The sequence below is a fragment of the Emys orbicularis genome, chromosome 9 (genome assembly GCF_028017835.1).
Source record: "Emys orbicularis isolate rEmyOrb1 chromosome 9, rEmyOrb1.hap1, whole genome shotgun sequence".
NCBI lineage: Eukaryota > Metazoa > Chordata > Testudines > Emydidae > Emys > Emys orbicularis.
Genome location: NC_088691.1, coordinates 62,525,539 through 62,542,320, shown reverse-complemented (window position 1 = coordinate 62,542,320; position 16,782 = coordinate 62,525,539). Strand labels below are relative to the sequence as shown.

The window sequence follows — 16,782 nt, the reverse complement described above, 5'->3', positions numbered from 1 at the left end:
TTAAAAAGGAGGTACCGTGAAGATACACAAAAATATGGCTCTGGTTATCTCCTCCACTTCCATAAGGGGAGAAGAGTCAGAGTGGACAGATCTAGCTTGGGAGACACAAAATGGGGGAGCACCATTTCTGTGACACTGTCCCTCCCTCTGGGACCCCCCAAGAAGCCTCTTTGTTGGAGCTCTTCTTGGTTAGTCCACCCCAGATTTTCAGGGCTATGAGCGGCTGATGCCAGCAAACTGCCATTCTCTGCAACATGCTGGCCTCCACAGGCCAAGGATATGTTCCTTTGGGAGAGCTACATAAATAAAAGGAAATAGGTTATTTAACTTAGGCTCAGCACATGTGTCTCCCGCAAAGCAGCAGCTTCTGATGAGCCAAGTAGCTGTGTTGCCAGTGAGGGGGAGAACCCAGGAGAATAGCAGAGGGCTGCTCCTCCAAGACTGGAGCTTCCCTTTTCTGTTTATTCCCAAAGTCTGCAGGGTAAGGAGATAAAAACCCACTCCACAGTCCCATAAACCCTCCCGCTTCTGAGGGGAAAGGAAGTTCACCTCCCAAGAATTTCATGGGCCTTTCTCCCAAATATTTCCTTGGGAGGATACAAAATGACCCCATGTCTTTAAGAATTCCTTACCTCTGTTATTTAAGACCTTGGAAATACTATAGTTTCTGCAAAAGGCTACTGTATTAAGAACTGCTGTACCACTGTAAGTATGGTGTTTTATTTCTTCCTGGACTAGAACAGATGAATCCCAATCCATTGGGACCCAGTAGCAGTTAAAAGAATTAAGCCCCCACCACATTTAAGGCATGTCTACACATACAGCGCTCAGCGTATCTGATAAAGAAGCTCTATGCCAATGGGAGAGCTCTCCCATGGGCATAATAAACCACCTCTGCGAGCAGCAGAAGTTATGTCGGCGGGACATAGCGCTGTCCACACCAGCGCTTATGTCAGTGTAACTTATGTCACTCAGGAGCTTGGTTTATTCATACTCCTGAGCGACATAAGTTCTGCAGACATAAGCTGTAGTGTAAACATAGCCTTAGAGGTAGGGTGACCATACATCCCATTTTGGCCAGGACAGTCCTTTTTGTAAGCCCTGTCCCAGCCGTTCTGACTTTTTTGGCAAAACTGGGTGGACCACAAGCTAAACATGAGTCAACAGCGTGATGCTGTTGCAAAAAAAGCAAACATGATTCTGGGATGCATTAACAGGTGTGTTGTGAGCAAGACACGAGAAGTCATTCTTCCGCTCTACTCTGTGCTGGTTAGGCCTCAACTGGAGTATTGTGTCCAGTTCTGGGCACCACATTTCAAGAAAGATGTGCAGAAATTGGAGAGGGTCCAGAGAAGAGCAACAAGAATGACTAAAGGTCTTGAGAACATGGCCTATGAAGGAAGGCTGAAAGAATTGGCTTTGTTTAGTTTGGAAAAGAGAAGACTGAGAGGGGACATGATAGCAGTTTTCAGGTATCTAAAAGGGTGTCATAAGGAGGAGGGAGAAAACTTGTTCACCTTAGCCTCTAAGGATAGAACAAGAAGCAACAGGCTTAAACTACAGCAAGAGAGGTTTAGGTTGGACATTAGGAAAAAGTTTCTAACTGTCAGGGTGGTTAAACACTGGAATAGATTGCCTAGGGAGGTTGTGGAATCTCCATCTCTGGAGATATTTAAGAGTAGGTTAGATAAATGTCTATCCGGGATGGTCTAGACAGTATTTGGTCCTGCCATGAGGGCAGGGGACTGGACTCGATGACCTCTTGAGGTCCCTCCCAGTCCTAGAATCTATGAATTGCTGAATATTTCATCACCTTTGAGAGGTTGTGTGTACTCCATGAAATTCCTGAAGACCAAAACATGACCATTTTGATTGCAAAGTTGTCTGGGAGAGCTCTGTATATATTCAATAAGATGCCAATTAGAGATGCTTCAGATTATGGTAAATTCAAGGAAATGGTTTTAAAACAGTTTCAGATTACAGCTGAAACATATAGAGTAAAATTTAGATGGGTTAAGAGGGGTGCTGGGACGAGTAATGTAGTATATGTAAACGATATGAGAGATTTGATGGTAAGTGGGTAAGGGGAAAAGGTATTACAAGCTTTGAAGGAATGTGTGATCTTGTTGCTCAGGAATATTTCCTGAGTATATGTAGTGATGATGTAAAACAGTGTTTATGGGGAAAAAAGTGAAAACTGTTGAAGAACTTGCTATTCTAGCTGATGAATTTGAACAAACCCAAGCATCTATTAGAAATAAATCACAGACGGAGGGGTTTAAGTTTGGTGGGAAGCAGGGTTCCCGTTTTGCCCCTGGGAAGAAGGAGGGTGGATGGGAGTCTGGGCGTTTACCTCCCCACGTCCATTCTTCTAGTCCTCGTCCCAAATCTCTGTAAAAACAGAAGAGCCCAGCAGGTGCTATCACTGTAATTCCACTGAGCTCCGGAGGAATAAATGCCCTGTGCTGGGGGGAAACAGGCAGCAAGCAGCTCATGGAAATGCTGCTACCCAGAGCACAGAGGCACCTCAGGCAATTGCCACTTATCATACAGGGTTTGTAAAGGTAGCCTCTGCACAGCCAGGCAGGAAGCACATAAAGGCTGTCAAAATTAATGGCAAAGAACTCCTTGGTTGGAGGGATACAGGTGCAGAAATTTCTGTAAGTCAAGCGAAAACTTGTTCAGGAAAAAGACTTACTGCCAAGGAAGATGGCACAGCTTTTGTTAGTAGAAGGTCACAAAATCCTTGTGCCTTTGGCTAAAGTGCACATGGAAACTGAGGACTTGGAAGCTGAATTGACTATGGCAGCTGTACCAGTCACTATTATTACTGGGGAACGACCTTTTCAATGTAGCTCGGGCTGTAAAGGGGTCTGCCAGCAGCAAGGAGGAATACCATACTGAAACCCCAGAGGAAAAGGGTGAAGTCTCAGAAACTGCGGGGGGGACGGGAGAGTGCCTCTTTAATTCCTCTGCAGCAATGGGAAACAGTCTGCTACCAGGGGTGAGTGTGGTTGAGACCAGTTCCTCCTGCCTGATAGCTAAAGGCAGCATTTCGTCCCGGGGGGCGGGGAGCGTATTGCCAGTCAGTGAAAAAACTGTCCAGGTTGCAGGCTGCTAGCAGGTTGCAGTTGAGCAAGAGACAGACCTCACTCTAGAGGGCATAGGAAGATGTGTCCTAGAGGGAAACCCGGAGGAGGGTAATGGAATCCTCGAGATCACTGAGGTGGCTGAGGGTTCTGTAGTGGCTGCCAGTGAAAGGACTGTTCTGGCTGTTAGCTGTGAGCCCTTCACAGCTGATCAGAGGATACATCCCACTCTAGAGAGCACAGAGGTGTGTGTCTTAGAGGGGGGTTCATAGGGGGAAGTTGAGAAGAAATTTGGGGAATTATGGGAATATCTCCTCACTGATTACATGGGAGGGTTTGCCCAGGACAGAACAGTTGTTCCAGCATCTGTGCTCCCAGGCACCCGACCTGTGTCTCAGGTTTTAAGAGGGAACTGTGTAACTGACCTCCCGAGGGGAGCAGTCATACAACTGACCTCTTGGGGACAGACAGAGGGGTGGCAGAGGGTATCCCAATCCAGGTCCCACTTTTGCTATTCCTGATGTACTTGTGAAAACTAACTCTGTCTCTTTAGTAGGATTCTTATCCTGTCTTAAAGACTTGAGTGTCAGTGAAAATGCTAATGACCCACCGGAGAAAGGGGAGGAGGAAGCCATTTCCCAGGTGGGTAAGATTACTCCTGAGAGAATTATGCACCACTGTGCGTGCACAGAATTCATGTACCCCGAAGATTTCTTTGCTTCCCTGCAGAAAAATGACTTTCTGACAGGAAAGCAAAGGGAAGCTGCAAGACCAGTCACACACCACTCCCTAGCTGTGAGGTACATCATTTCAGGCACCCTGAGCAGCCGGCGGAGAGGTAAATCACCGCAGGGCTGGGGACACCCCAGCCAGTGGCTTCTACCCTGAGCCGGGATCAGCTGCTAGTACTGGCTATGCTGGAGGCAGGAGAGGATGGGACTTCCTCTTCCCCTACAAGGAGTGGCTGGGGCTGCATCAGACCCACCCCCAGAAACCTCCCCCAGCTGCAGGAAGCTCAGCATCCTTCCCTGCTTCCTGCCTCCATCGTGCCTCAGCTGTGGGGGTAGGGGTCACTGTATGGGGAGCTGCTCCCTCATCCGCCCAACCCCTGTGCATCCGAACCTCCCATACCTAGACACCCCTGCCAAACCTCGCCCCGTACGCCCAGAACCCCCTAGCCCTCCATACCCAAAGCCCACCCCACTGAATCTCAACCCCCCTGCATCCAGAGCCCCTGCCTCCAGACCCCCACCCCTGCACCAAGATCACCCCCCACTGAGCTCCCTGCACTCAAACCCCCACCCTGAGGAGTTCCACCGCCCTGAGCCCCCACATCCAGCCCCCCCATGCCACTGACACCCAACTAGCTGCACCCAGGCCCCCACCCCTCCAAGCCCCACTCCCCCAGCATCCAGCCCCCCACCCCCGCTGAAACCCCACACCAGACCCTCCGCTGAGCCCCAACCACTTTCTCCTGGAAGCCCCTGCAGAGTCCCATTGCCCCTGCACCTGGAACCCCCACAATGAGCCTCTGCGCATCCAGATCCCCCCCACACTTAGACACCCACTGAGCTGCCTGCACACATATTGTCCCACACAGAATCCTCTCACCCCACACCTGGATCCCCCCACACTTGGATCCTGCCTGGTTGAACCTGCCTGCCCGACACCTGGGGCTCCTGGTGCAGAGGGGCAGGGCCCCAGGGTGTTTCTGGGGCAGGCCCAGCCCTTGTATTGTGTCAGGGTCAGGTGCAAAGGGTGGGAGCCTGCAAGGTGATCTCCCACCTTCGTGTAGCGAGTGGCCTGTGCTTCCTGCTGCCATGCTGGAGCCTCTGCATTTATTTATTGACAAATAAATCTGCAGAATTATGCATAATTTTAAAATATTGTGCGCAGAATTCTTACATTTTTGGCACAGAATGCCCTCAGGAGTATAAAGATCCATCAAGCTGCTCAGGAAAAACTGCTAAAAGATCACAGCCCTCTAGAAGAAGGGGGTGGGGAAAGTCCCAATGTTTGGAGTGAGAATGAGAAAGAAACCATGTAGGGAGGGAGGGATTTTTTGCATGGGCATAACCCTGGAGATGGAATGCAACTCCACAGGGGCCAGCCTGTAACATGCTAGATCAGGCCTGCACAACTCGTAAAGCGGCGAGGGCCATATTACTCCAAAGAAAACAGCTGAGGGCCAAAACCCCCCAAGCACCGCCAACCCCCCCCCAGTCCCACCCAGCCCCCCCGAAACACAACACCCCCCCAGCACCACCCGCCCCACGGAAACAACCCCCCCAGCGCCACCGAACCCCCCTCCCCGCGCCATCTGCCCCGCGGAAACAAACCCTCCTTCCCCAGCGCCGCCCCACTGAAACAGCAGTATTGAACTTCGGTAATATGTTATAGCGGCCCCTAAGGTAGTATAATTAAGGTAAAAGAAAAATGTCTTTTTGCTAGAAGTAGAATAAGATCTTCCCCACACTTTGTAATCGATTGCCCTGTTGAATGAATGAGGTGTGAATGAGGAAGGCGTGGAAGGCAGGCACCTCCAGACAGCTGCAACCCTTGGAGAGGGCAGGGCCAGCTCTAGGATTTTTGCCGCCCCAAGCAAAAAAATTTTTGGCCGCCTCCCCTTTCTTTTTCGTGCCCCTCTGCCCCCGGCCCCACCCCAACTCCACCCCTTCCGAATCCCTTCCCCAAATCCCCAGCACCGCCTGCTCCCCCGGCGTGCCGCATTTCTCCCCCCCCCATTGCTTCCTGCGGGCCCCCCGTGACCTCCCGCCCTAGCTCACCTCCGCTCCGCCTGCTCCCCAGGGCGTGCTGCCGCTCTGCTTCTCCCCTCTCCCTCTCAGGCGAGGGAGGGGGGAGAAGTGGACCAGCGGCATGTTCAGGGGAGCAGGTGGAGCAGAGGTGAGCTAGGGTGGGGGGGCGCAGGAAGTAATGGGGGGGTTAGAGGAACCGCTCCCCGCTCCAGCTCACCTCCGCTCCACCACCACCGCCTCCCCAGAGCGCCCGCCGCTCAGCTTCTCCTCCCTCCCAGCCTTGCTGCGCGAAATAGCGGTTTTGCACGTGGCAAGCCTGGGAGGGAGGGGGGAGAAGCGGAGCGGCGGCGCGTTCAGGGGAGCAGGCGGAGCGGAGGTGAGCTAAGGTGGGGGGGTGCAGGAAGTAACGGGCGGGTAGAGGAACCACTCCCCGCTCCAGCTCACCTCCACCGCCTCCCCTGAGCGCCCCGCCGCTTGGCTTCTCCTCCCTCCCAGCCTTGCTGCGCGAAACAGCTGTTTTGCACACGGCAAGCCTGGGAGGGAGGGAGGAGAAGCGGAGCGGTGGCGGCGCGCTCAGGGGAGCAGGCGGAGGCGGAGCGGAGGCGAGCTGGGGCAGCAAGGGCATTTTTTCCCCATGCCCCGGAGTCGGCACCTATGATGGCCAGTGCCAGAATGCCGCCCCTAGAAATGTGCCGCCCCAAGCACCTGCTTGTTTTGCTGGTGCCTGGAGCCGGCCCTGGGAGAGGGGATGGGAGCCAGACCAGATCAGTAGAACAGGTCAGCCACCGACTCACCACTCGCCTCCTCAGCCCCCTTCCCCCGGCTCGCCTACTCACCTCCCGCCACTGCCTGCTCGCTTGCCTCCTCAGCCCCCCACCCCTCCGGCTCGCCGGCTCACCTGCCCCCCCGCCACTGCCCGCCCACTCGCCTCCTCAGCCCTCCACCCGCCCGGCTCGCCTACTCATTCCCTGCCACTGCCCGCTCGCTCACCTACTCAGCCCCCCTCCCTCACCCGCCGCTTGTCTACTCACCCCCCCCCCCCCCCCCCGCGGGCCGCACAGTGAGCCTATCTACTCAACCCCCGCGGGCCGCACAATGAGCCCACGCGGGCCGCATGCGGCCCCCGGCCGCATGTTGTGCAGGCCTGTGCTAGATCCTCTTACATTCTTACCTCTTCAAAGTCCCAAAGTCATAGATAAACTGAGAACCTTTACTAAAGGGGATACTGGACAAAACACTATAGGGGAAGAAAGACTCATAAGATAAGTCTCATAATTGGGGCTACGATTTTGTCATGGAGGTCACGGAATCCGTGACTTCCAGAGACCCCCGTGACTTGAGCCCTCAGGGCCTGGGAGCTGTAGGGTCCCCCGCCACTCCTGGCAGCTGGGAACTACGGGGGCTGAACTCCCAGCCGCAGAGGGCAGCAAGGGTGCCCCGTAGCTCCCAGCCAGGGCGGGAAGCTGGCGTGGCTCGGACCTCCCAGGCAGCAGTGGGCAGGGGTGCCCTGGATCTCCCAGACAGTGGGGAGACCCCGAGCTCCCGGCTACCACAAGCAGCAGGGCCCCCATGACCCCCCAGCCACCGTGGGAACCCTGGAGCCACCGCTGCCGGCCAGGGTGCCCCGGAGCATGGACCCCCACCAGGGGCAGCGGGAGGGACACTGCAGCTTCGAGCCAGGCCCCCCTGGTAGTGTGGGGAGCCTGCAGCTCCTCATTTTGTCATGCATATTTTTAGTAAAAGTCACAGATAGGTCACGGGCTTCCATGAATTGTTCTTTATTGCCCATGACAGGTCCATGATTTTTACTAAAAATATATGTGACAAAATCTTAGCCTTACTCATCATAAGGTTATGACGAAGAATTTGGTGCTGATGGTAAATCCTTTAAAAATGTGTAACATACATGATTTGGGGGGGGAATTTAAACATGGTAAAAGTGGTATCAAGGCAGTCCAATAACGATACTGCTTCTCAGCTAATACAAAGGGTTCCCATCATATGCAAAAGGTATATAAGGCAGGGGAGTGACATCATCAGGGTTCTTCACTGATGCCCCACCCAAAGAGACTCCTGGAAACAACTGAGGAACAAAGACTGAACTGGGGGGAAGTGCTGGACCGAGGTTAAAGGGATTTTTTTAGCCTTTGAATGAAACACCCGGGGATTCCAAGCAGTAAGTTAGTGCAACCTACCCCTTAAGAGCCTGCAGCCTGCTTGCATCAACATTTAGAGTGAGAATTTGCTATTCATATCCGATCTATGTAGAATATTAAGCTTAGTTTGCGTGTTTTGTTTATTTGCTAGGTAATCTGCTTTGATGCATTTGCTATCTCTTATAATCACTTAAAATCTATCTTTTGTAGTTAATAAACTTAAACTTGCAGTGCAAGATGGTATAATTTGGGGTTTACACTCCAGAGAGGTGGTGCGTGCCTCCTCTGACTAACCTCCACTTCTACTGTGCTAAGCAAAAGGGAAATGTTTGAGGGGAAACTAGAGAGTATAGCAGGTGTAGAACATAATACTCCCAAATATTTAGTGCAGATCCAGCAAAATGGGAAAGTTGGGTGCAATCTTTTTGTAAACTAGCTTGTGATGTGCGCATTACAGCACAGATAAGAGAGTGAGTAACTCACCTTATTTAACCCTCTTTTAGCCATGAGTGTAACAAATGTGGAAGGACAGAAAAGGAGTATGTGCACTAGAAGTTGCATCTATTTTTCAGGTTTCAGAGTAGCAGCCGTATTAGTCTGTATCCGCAAAAAGAACAGGAGTACTTGTGGCACCTTAGAGACTAACAAATTTATTTGAGCATAAGCTACAGCCCACTTCATCGGATGCACGTAGTGGAAAATACAGTAGGTATTGTATACAGTACTGCATTTTCCACTACATGCATCCGATGAAGTGGTGTGTAGCCCATGAAAGCTTATGCTCACATAAATTTGTTAGTCTCTAAGATGCCACAAGTACTCCTGTTCTTTTATCTATTTTTCAGCTATCCAAACTCATTTTCTGTAATCTGCATCTTCCACCCTTGAGTAATGCCGGTGAAACTCCACTGCTATTTTTGGACAAGATGACATGGTGCTGAATTATTTAAACAAGCAAAGATTTAAGCTGCTGCTTAAATGTGTCTTAAATTATGAAAATACACAGTTTATGAAAGGATACTTATAAAATGGAGGGCTTGCACCTTATGCTAGAAAATCTTATTTCAACAGGCAGGAAGGCTTTTCACAACATTTAACAATAAGACCTTTTGAAATCCTCTTTTTCACCCAGAGCTCAGAAAGAATCTTTCTTCCATTATGTTCAGCAGCTATGGGATTTTTCTGACACTTGTCCCTATCAGATGTTTTGTTTTTAATGCTAGCAGTGATTATATCAGTTTACAGTAAACAGTTATGTGATATTATCAAAAACACTTCCTCTAATGAAACCACTAATTCCAGTAATTCATCTTTCATTTTCTCAATTTGTATTCTATTGTGACTTCCCTTAAAATAGGTATGCGAGTAATGTGAACTGGATTTGGCCCTCCCCAAAAAAGTGACAAAGAATGGAGAAGATAAAAAATGTTAAATAGGTAAACTGATGTTTTTCCTAACTCTAGTCTGATTTTTAAAATAAAAATATAAAAAAATTAAACAATGAAGTATCTACAGGCTACTGCAAATTGAACTATGCTAGGAATTAAATAATCAAATACATAATTAACTCAAATGAGTGGCTTCATCTGAAAACAAATTACGCTCCTAGGAAGGTGTGGAAGAGAACAAAGACCCAAACACACTTCCAGGAAACTTCTACGCCCCTCATCTGACCTTCTTTCATACTACTATAATTCTGGAGGATGGAAAAAATCCTAGATTATCTATTCCTTTGCTAAATGCCACAATAAAGAGCCACACAGGTTAATCCCTCCTCTACTGGTTCTGCAGCACCTAACTAAAACCCTATTCCCAGAGTAGTACTGACACCAGTGGATGAGACCTGCGTGCAAAGATGTTTTGGCAGGTTGTGGCAATTACCAGTTTGGGCTCCATTCAACATATGGCACTGCCAGAGGCCCCCAATCCTCCCCTTCTGTTGCTCTCCCAAAAATAATACAAAAAGAAAAAGAAAAAAGGTAGTGTTAGAGGTTGTGGTAGTGATGCGAAGTGAGGAACATTACAAATGGGCATATAAAGATGATAGAGGGGGAGGGAAAAAGAGAGGTAGCAAAGCCACAGGAATACATAAGCATAGCTCCATTTACAAGCTGACATTCTGCCCCTTCATGCTTATGCTTTTACAAAGGGGTGGGGGGGATTTAATACAGGTCTGTCTCGTCTTACGCGGGGTTCCGTTCCGCCGTTAGCGCATAAAGCAAAAACCGCATATAGCCAAAATTCCATTGAGTTCAATGGCGGGCGGAATCGCCCGCACTACAGGTATAGTATTAAAATTGTTATTTTTCTCTTTTTTGTTGTTTTTTTTTTTGTTTTTGCCGACCGTGTAAAGTTGAAATCGCGCATGTTAAATGCACGTAAGACGCGACAGACCTGTATATAAAATTAATTGAAAATATTCTTTTCTGAAACTGAGAGAAAACACTTCAAGATCAGACTACCACCTCTGTCTAGTACAGCCACTAAGAACAACAAGTTCTTCTGGTGATTTTTCCCATCAAAACAGCATTGTCACCCTCACATCATAGAGTATAGTTTAACCCAACCCTTCTTTTCATTAATGTTATGGCAGCAATTTAAACCAGGGCCAAAGTTTGTGCTCCTCACTTGAGCAGAAAGCCCATGGGACTTTTGCTTAACCAACGATGGCAGAATTTGGCCCAGAGGTGAATACTATCAAAAATCTACAAGCAGTAGCATATTTAAACCCTCAAATTCAACAAATTTAAAAATGCAGTCCACCTGCTGTCTGGCAACATCAAATGTTCAATCTGTCAGTTTGAAAACAAAATATCTGGAGTATACTTGTGCAGTGAAGTATTTGTACATAGCATTCTACTAATGTGAAATCTGCAAACAAAATCCAAATCTTTACGTACAAGCTTCGTTGCGGAGACCTGCTAGCAATGCATGCAATATGAAAATTAGAATCTCTATTGGTTTTCTTTAAAGTAACACACACAGCATATTTTTGAAAGGAAATTACTCGAGTACTAACAGCGGTACATAAACCATTAAAGTGTTTCTATATATATAGATATAGAGAGAACTAACATTTATATTTCAAAGGGGGGAAACTACATGGAGCTTATAGAAATGCAGTATTGATTGTTACATTATCTCAGTGGGTTGCGCTTTCTACATATTGAACTGATGGTCAACATTTGCCAACTTATTTAGCACATCAAATTTCATGAGAGTTTTTACAACAGGAACAGGAGTTAGCATACAAGGAAGGACCCATAGATTAATACCAAACCCCTTTATTTAGGAAGTGTTTTGAGCAAAGTTTAAAGATTCAAAAATCAAACAACATACATATCCAGAAAGATCAGACTTTCACAGCAAAAATTCATAAGAAACCACTTTCTTTGGATGTGCAAGTTGAAATGTTTATCTCAACTCCTGAAGATTATCTACAGTTAGCCCTTTTTTAGTTTCCAAGTGGAAACTTGCAACTATACAACAAAGGGTATCTTCTGTTTCTTTTGTTTTCTTTTAATTCTTCATCTTTAAAAAATAAAAGAATTACATTATTTTAAAAAAGCACAGACTTCTGCCACGAAAATCTACACCAAAAATAACTGTTGGTCTTTTGGAGAAGCAACAGGTGATTAATCATTTCTTTTTTAGACTATGTTGCAGCCAAACTCCTGACAGAAAGGATTTATTTAATTTAATTATAGCAACATTTTATTTTAAAAGTACTTGATAACAACTAGGATTTCTCTCTAGGGAATTGCATGAGCTTTTTGGGAGGGGGGGCAATGCAGTGTCCAGAGTTGAACTTGAAGTGCAATTAAATTTTTGCTTAAAAAAAAAAAAAATCCCCTAGCAATTTCAGTGCCCTCCCTCCACCTCTGCAGAGAGGAAACAGCCCAGGATCAGACTCATGCCATTGTGCGCAGAGAAGTGCCCACTCTCTTCCCAGCCCCAATACCCGAGTCCAGGTCGGGTTCCCTCGGCTGTGCCAATCACACGCCTGCCCGGTGCCTTGCAGCAGACCCAGAAGTTGCTGGTGCTACTCACTTGGGGTTGCAGCTGCTGCGCTCAGCACGGCCCGGGCAGCTCAGCCGCTGGTCTCCGGGTCCCTTTGTTACCGCCCGGCCACTTCGCAGCTATTCACAAGCCACAGTCCTCGCCGGTTGCTCGCCAGCGAGGGGTGGGGGGGCCGGGAGAGAAGATACCGTAAGATCATCCCCAAGCGACAGCCCGGTCCCGGGGGGAGGAGGATGTTATGCAAAACTCGGAGGACAGGGTGCTGTACAGCGGCCCCGCGAGTCCCGGGGATGGGGGCCCGGCGCTGAGCCTATCTGCTGCGGGGAGAGGTGCCCCACCGCTGCCCCCTCCCCACGAGCCGGGGTGGCCCGGCTCCCCGGCCTCTCCCCTCCTTGCGGCCCCCGCAATCCCGGCTCCCCCTCCCCGCGGGGAGGGGCACAACGGTCCCTAGCAGGGGGCTGGCGGCGGCAGAGCCCCCACGTGTTTCCCTCCCCGCCCCCCGTGGGCCTGCCGCAGAAATCAGAGAGAGCTGTTTTTCCCAAACGACCCCGGGGAGCCAGCGTCCAGCCGGCCGCGGAGCCCCGGCCGAATTCCCCTCACCCTCTCCGGCCAATGCACGCGCGGAGGGACGGGCCGCGGGGCTCTGCAGCCTTTGTCTGAGCCGCTGCACAGAGCGCGCCTAGTGAGCCGGGCACGGGCGGAGGAAGGGAGCCCGCCCGCCGGCGACCCCCCCCTCCCCCTCACAGGAGCCCAACACCTCCTTCCCCGCCGGAATTCCACCGCCCAGTTGCAGCCTGAGACCTGCCCTACCTCCTCAGTGCTGTGCGGTGGGGCTCCGTCTCCTCCCCCATCCCCTGCCCCTGGGCTCTCCCCGCCACACTGCCCAGCCAGTGCCTATGGGCTGGGAAGACAAGGCCAGCAGCGTGGTGCGGATCCGCTCCCCCGGCATAGCGGAAACAATGGTGAGGGGGGCTGCCAATACTCCTGTGTGCCAATAACAAGGCGAGGCTTTGTGTGTGTCCGAAAGCCCAGGGTCGTGAAAGACGACGATGGAGACTAAAAGCTGATAATAAGAGCTCAGCGTGTACTGAGGAGCCTTGAATGAAACAGATCTCCCTCAACTTCCCTTTCAGCTCTAACATAAACCTAGGGTGACCAGATGTCCCAATTTTATAGGGACAGTCCCGATTTTGGGGTCTTTTTCTTATATAGGTTCCTATTACCCCCCACCCTGTCCAGATTTTTTTTAAACCCCTCCATCTACGCTGCCTCCTCATTCCCCTCCTCCTCCACCTGGACTGGTCAGGTTGGCTGTTCCGGATTCTCCACTGCCCTGGCCCTTGCAGTCTTTTACTCCAGGTGGGTGTCACAATGGCAGCATTTTACTCTGCAGAAATGTAATGACTACACGAGGTGCAAGGGGGAGGGGGCGACATTGGAGGATTGATAATGCTTTTGTTACAAATGTACCTTCCAAGCCTTGCTTGAAAGAAGCTATATCATATGCAGAAGTGAAAGTAAGCCGGTACGCCCCTTTACGGGGTACCAGCAAGAGCCGGTGCACCATACCGGGGCGGCTGGCTTCCGCAGGCGGCAATTTAAAGGGCCTGGGGCTCCCCCCTAATCCCCGCCCCTTCTGCCCGAGGCCCCGCCCCTTCCTGGGGCCAGAGCCGGCCCCAACCCAGCCCCCTACCTGTAAGTCACTATTTCTACTTTCACCTCTGATCATATGCAAAGTACTGAAATTAGTACTTTTAGTACAAAGTACTGAAACAAATAGCAGACTTGCACTACTTTTTATGAATCGCCGTTCTCAGTTGGGGGGCAAGATAGTCTCTCAGTGCAATTCCGTGTGTATTTTTTAAAATTCATACTTTTGCCCCCTCTTCATATTGTCCCTCAGACTTTTGTATCAACTATAGATACAGAAAGGGAACAGAAAACCCACTGTTCTGTTCCCTGCTTGCGGAGCAGGGAGTGTACTCCTGCTATGAACTGGATTGTTATTGATAATGAAAGCCCTGGTCTACACTACAGAGTTAGTTCAATATAAGGCGACTTACATCGACCTAACTCTAAGTTCTTCACTAAAATAGAGCTCCTGCCAATGTAACTCACCCACTACACCAACTCCATCTCCCTGAAAGGAGTAGCACTTAAGTCAATGTGTTGCCAACTCTCATGATTTTGTCATGAGTCTCATGATAATAATTATTTTCCATAAAGCCCCAGCTCCTGGAGTCAAGTGGATATGTGATGATTTCAGCCTTCATTCTTAAAGAAAAAGTAAGTTTCTAGCCCTCATGGCTGTGGAGAAAATTTCAAAATGTGACCCAAGTGCACCCTAAAAGCTCAAAAAGCAGATGGCAAATAAATGTATTATTTTTACATCATAATCTCATGATTTTAAAGCCAGTCTCATGATTTTTGGAGAGCCTGACTCATGCTTTCTGAACATTTGGGGTTGCCAATACTGTGTTTGCAGTTCTTGCATTGGTCTGACCTTGCTTTTCACCTGTAGTTTTTGCTGAGTCCTCAATCATCCACATTAAAATGAGACTCCATCATCAACAGTAGAGCTATGCTTAACAATAGTTGCATTCATGCCAACAACGCTCAGGAGCCTCTGACAAAAAGATCACACCCCACCCTACCTTCTTTCTGGTATTGCACTAGAAAGTCATATGACCTGCTTCTATTCCACTATTCAAGACCTTCACTAAGGCCATGTCTACACTAGCAAGCTTACAGCAGCTGAGCTACACAGATACAGGTGTGCCACTGTAAGATCGCTCATGTAGCCGTCTATGCTGACGGGAGAGAGCTTTCCCGTCAACACAATAAAACCACCTAAACGATTGGTGGTAGCTATATCAGCGGGAGAGCGTCTCCCGCCAGCAGAGCACTTATGCACACGAGCACTTATGCTGGCAAAATTTATGTTGCTCAGGGGTCTATTTTTTCACACCTCTGAGCAACAAAAGTTTTGCCAACATAAGGGGTAGTGTAGACATGGGCTGCCATTGTCCCTGCCAGCAAAAATGGTTAGTACAGGGGTGGGCAAACTTTTTGGCCCGAGGGCCACATCTGGGTATGGAAATTGTATGGCGGGCCATGAATGCTCACGGAATTACGGGTTGGGGTGCGGGAGAGGGTGAGGGCTCTGGGGTGGGGCTGGGAATGAGGAGCTGGGGATGCAGGAGGGTGCTCTGGGCTGGGACCAAGGGGTTCAGAGGGCAGGAGAGGGATCAGGGCTGGGGCAGGGGTGCACGGGGGATCAGGGGTCCCCCCTCCGGCTCCTACACGGAGGTACGGCCAGGCGGCTCTGTGCGCTGCCCCATCCGCAGGCACCGCCCCTTTAGCTCCCATTGGCCGTGGTTCCTGGCCAATGGGAGCTGTGGGGGCGGCGCTTGGGGCAGGGGCAGCGTGCGGAACCCCCTGGCTGCCCCTACACGTAGGAGCCGGAGGGGGGACATGCCGCTGCTTCCAGGAGCCACATGGAGCAGGGCAAGCCCTCGACAATGCTCCCTGGCTGGAGCGCCAGAGCAGGGCAAGCCCTGGACCCCGCAAGAGGGCTGGATTCAAACCTCTGAAGGGCCGGATGCAGCCCCCAGGCCGTAGTTTGCTCATGCCTGGGTTATTAGAACTGGTATTTAAATATGAAGCACCAGGCCATTCTACTTATTGTTCCAACAATAAATGTAATTATTCCCTTGCAAGTATGTACTGTAATAGGGTCTTTCTAGGTGATAATGAGGTCATTTAGGGTGTCTATTGTTGTACAAAAGTTTCCCCCTCCCCTTCCATAGCAGCGGTCTTGGATCAATCCATTAAGCCCCCACTCCTGTCTTCCACAGGAAGACTTTTTGAAAAAGACTCTGCACCTTTTCCCCCAGTGAAAGTGACCTTGTGTATATGACAAATACAACCATGTCAGAGAAATGATACAGGACAGTTGTCCTCTAACTTGATTGCAACGTGATTCTATTTTGAAGTGTACCTTAACACTATTTTGTAATCAGGCTGCAGCCAAACAACTTTCCTTCGCTTGTTGGTTTAGTGTGGACAGCCCCTTTTGGGGAGCTTTTCTGGCTCCCCTCTCTGCCCGCAGTGGCTATTTTGGCTGACCTTGGAACTGACGGTTCACCGTGTGGCAGAAACTGTGGAAGTGGGATGCACAACAGGCACCCAAGAGCAAAATATAGCCTAGACATAGCATCATAAAGTGTGGCTCATGCTACTCTCTCTCCAGAAGCGGAGAAAGAGGACAAAGCTGCTCTTCCTCTATCATATCTCTTCCTCTATCAAGATTGATCCAAGCGCAAGTAAATATTATGATTATCTGCATAAATATATTTCCTAAACTATATATAAAAATTAGCCTCCAAACAAGCTGCTAATGGAGCAACTGTTGTCACAAAAACTTCAACTCTGGAACACAAGAGATCCTTGGCACATGACCAAAATAATGCTCTCACTCAGGCCTATGCAATTCTTTTGAAATCTGCATTTTGCTGGGGGCAGAATTTGACTTGCTCTATAGCATGGGTCTCCTCTATTAGAGAAGTGCTAGAAAAGAGGTACAGAACCTATGACATCCCACTGCCAAGAGTGAAGGGGAAGCGTTAACAACCAATCGAAACTTTAAAAATGGGATGATTGAAAGGTTGAGTTTGTGCAGTTCTTCTGGCAGAAGTGCTTTTGCTTATCCCTAACTGTGTTGCAGATCTGCTATGAAAGGATCAAGGTCAGAATGAGATC

General features: G+C 49.5%; 1 protein-coding gene across 1 annotated transcript in view; it reads right to left on the bottom strand.

Annotated features, from left to right (window-relative positions):
* Positions 1–12,174, bottom strand: part of ST6GAL1 (ST6 beta-galactoside alpha-2,6-sialyltransferase 1) — a 100,813-nt gene extending 88,639 nt beyond the window's left edge. The window contains exon 1 of the mRNA XM_065410348.1: positions 12,052–12,174. The gene's annotated coding sequence lies outside the window, so the exon portion shown is untranslated. The remainder of the gene's footprint in view (positions 1–12,051) is intronic.
* Between the last annotated feature and the right edge of the window lie 4,608 nt (positions 12,175–16,782).